The sequence below is a fragment of the Scatophagus argus genome, chromosome 22, assembly GCF_020382885.2.
Source record: "Scatophagus argus isolate fScaArg1 chromosome 22, fScaArg1.pri, whole genome shotgun sequence".
Classification (NCBI taxonomy): Eukaryota; Metazoa; Chordata; class Actinopteri; family Scatophagidae; genus Scatophagus; species Scatophagus argus.
The window spans coordinates 8,766,519-8,770,591 of record NC_058514.1 but is presented as its reverse complement, the minus strand read 5'-3'; the positions used below and the strand labels follow the sequence as shown (position 1 = coordinate 8,770,591).

At 36.7% G+C, this 4,073-nt stretch overlaps 1 long non-coding RNA gene across 2 annotated transcripts in view; it reads right to left on the bottom strand.

The window, feature by feature from the left end:
* Positions 1-268: 268 nt before the first annotated feature.
* Positions 269-4,073, bottom strand: part of LOC124053599 — a 137,724-nt gene continuing 133,919 nt past the window's right edge. For both annotated transcript variants that reach the window (XR_006842190.1, XR_006842191.1), the window contains exons 4-5: positions 1,286-1,396; positions 269-546 (exon numbers count right to left, since the gene is read on the bottom strand). This is a non-coding gene — a long non-coding RNA (uncharacterized LOC124053599). The remainder of the gene's footprint in view (positions 547-1,285; positions 1,397-4,073) is intronic.

Here is a 4,073-nt window from a genome sequence, read left to right as displayed (position 1 = left end):
CATGTGACAAAGTTGTTCACTACAGTCCTATATTCTCTCTCTCTACCCCCCCAGCCGAACCACTGCAGGAAGGGAGAGAGGACGGTATCCTGTGGAGCCCCAGTGCTGCTGATCACTCTGTCTGACATGGAGCACTTTAGGCGTACGTACTGCAGTCTGCAATCCAGGACACCAGTGGGGCATCTACCTGCATCGCTGTCAGCTTCTCAGCCAACAGAGCCGGCCTGATGGTGTCAAAGAAGTCAAGAACATGATCCTCACAGTGGATGTCGGCTTGTCCAGGTGGGTGTAGACTCTGTTCAGCAGGTAGATGATGGCATCGAACTGAAGGGGATCCTGAAGTGGTTGCACCATGGGCCGGAGCAGAACGAGTCTTTCCAGGGTCTTCATGATGTGTGACGTCAGAGCTACAGGCCTGTAGTCCTCGGGGTCGCCGGGACGCGGCGTCTTCGGGACAGGAACGAGGCATGATGTCTTCCACACCACAGGGAAGACTCCGACTCAGGTTGAAAACATGATGAAGTACTCCGCTGGGGTTCACACCATCTGATCAAAAGAGAGGCCACTGGAGGCAACAGACGCATTAAATTAATTTTATCATAATCATCAACCATGTGCATCATCTTGTCTGTCATATGTTACTTAAATTTGCATTAGCAAATAATGCTTAAATACAGATGGCAGACTGTACAATATTGATTCAGTCAATCTTAAATTTCAGTAAGGATGAGAAACTCCAGCCTCACTGCTGATGTGTGCAATGTGTGACAATCACCCCCATCTTCCTTGTCATGGTGGCAAAAATGGTTGCAGAATTCAGTTAATCAAATTTGTCATTGTTTGTGCAGGCTGCCGGGGGAAATGAATTTCCCTTTCCTACATCTGGCTCAAAGGAATCCGTTGCCTTCATCCTCCTAAGTGCAGATTGATGTGTTGGTTAATTTATTATTATTAGCTTGCTGGCTAAAATCTTTAGCTACCGTCACGGGAGTTTGATGCAGAGTTTATAGTAGTAGTAGCATAGTAGTTTATATTTTCATGCTCACAGCAGTATGCAGTATATGGTTAATTAACATCTAGGCAGCTAAAAATAAAATTGTTGCGCTGGTGTAATTTAGAGTAAACTGAATGAATGACATTGTAGTTAGATTCACTGAATGATCAGGTAAAAAGAAAAAATTCTACGAAGTATAGAGTATAAATATTTTGTCTAGTGTTGTTTCTTGAGTGCATCTCATCTGTCTTCTCCATTCTGTTGGAGCGGGAGGGGGGGATACACACATACCTCTGTTACTTTGTTTGCTCGTCCTCTTTTCTTCCTCTCCGTCTTCCCTTAAACACCATCTTTCACTCACTCTTGTCCTCTCAGTAGCACTCCCTCTGTAGTCAATGGGTCCTGTGGAGCTCAGAGAGGAGATGACTCAGTGTGGATTTCCTGAGCTGCAGACACTCTGTGTGTATGTGTGTGCACAAGTGTGTGTGTGTGCGTGTGTTAGTGTGCAAAGGTCAGTCATGTCCCTTTGGCTCCTGAGCACCGAGGGGTATGAGGAAGAATTAACTTTCTCATTCAGAATTAGAAGTCAGTCTCTGCTCTCTCTGTGCATGTGTGTGTGTGTGTGTGTGTGTGTGTGTGTGTGTGTGACTGTGTCCCAAACAGTGCTCTCTCTCTCTCTTTTCTCTCTTCTCTCTGTCTCATACACAGCTTGTCTGTGACAGATCTTTTAAATGCAAACTCATTCCACCCCCACCAGGTCAAGTAAATTATCTCCAGATTGTTCATGTATCATATTATAATCAATGTGTATGTTCACCTCTCTGATGGATGAATTTGAGACACACTGCAGCCTGAAATGAGCAACTGTGCAGAGCTTTGAGGCTGACATTTTAGTTACGAGGAGATTTACTTTACTTCTATACCTCTACTGCTGCTGCTCTTTAAGTCCTTGCTTCACAACGGCTTCATTAAATGTTCACAGGGGTATACACAAGCACGGATTTTGTACTTAAACAGTATATACATGTATGTATGTATGTACGTATGTATATATGTGTGTGTATATATGTGTGCATGTATGTATGCATGTATGTATGTATATGTGTGTATATATATATATATATATACACATACATATATATATATATCAATGTATGTATATATGTATGTATTGTTGAAGCCAATTATAAGCCTATTATAGTAATGATGGTGATGATGATATACTGTTGATTATGTTGACGTGATATGACGGAAATGCAATGATGATGTCAGAGGGGTGTCAACTTTATATATAGACGTCACCTAAGGACAGGTGTGGTGTTTTTTGTGGCTAGAAAGCGGAAGGGCAAACAATTTTCTACCAGTTTTCTGTTTATTATTCTGTTCTAATTTTCTGATTACTAAGAAGAAATAAAGGATCATACTGTGACATGACTAAAGAGTGAATGCACGTTGATTGACTGACCACTTCTACATGTATGTATGTATATATATATGTACATGTGTATGTTTGTGTAAATATATATAAATATACACAAACATACACACAAACATACATACATACACACATATATACATACATATACAAACATACATACACACATACATACATAAATACATACATATACACACATACATACATACATACACACATATACATACATACATATACATACACACATACTATACATACACATACATACACACACATACATACACACATACTTATATACATACATAAATACATACACAGATAAATATATAAATACATACATATACACACATACATACACACACATACATACATACATACAAACATACATACACACATACTTATATACATACATAAATACATACACAGATAAATATATAAATACATACATATACACACATACATACACACATATACACATACATACATACATATACACACATACATACATAGATACATACATACACACATACACATACACACATACATACATACAACACACACATACATACAATACATACACCTACATACATACACACATGCTCATACACAAACATACAAACACCTACACACATACATACACACATACTCATACACATACATATACCTACACATACATGCACACATACATATACACATACATATATACACATGCACACATACATACAAATACACATACATACAAACATACACATTTACATACATACATACATTTACACATATACATACATATATACGTACATGTACACATACACATACACACATACATACATACACATGCACACATACATACAAATACACATACATACAAACACATACACATTTACATACATACATACACTTACACACACACATACATACATACATATACATACCACACATACATACATACATACACACATACAAACATATATACATGCATACATACATACATATACACACACATACATACATACATACATACAACATACATACAAATACACACACAAACATACATACATACACACAAAAATATAAACATATACACATACATACATACATACATGCATACATATACACACACATACATACATACATACACACATACATACATACACACAATATATAAATACATACATATACACATACATACATAAATACACACACTCATACATACACACAAATATATAAATACATACATATACACATACATACATAAATACACTCATACATACACATACATACATATACACACATACATACACACGTATACACATACATACAGACATACATACAAATATACATACATATACACACATACATTTATACATACATACAAATACACACATACATACACATATACATACATATGTACATACATGCACATACACGCATACATACATATTACATACAAATACACACATACATACATACACACATACATATACACACATGCTCATACACAAACATACAAACACCTACACACATACATACACACATTCTCATACACATACATGCACACATACACCTACACATACATATACACACATACATACATACACATGCACACATACAAACACATGCACATTTACATACATACATACACTT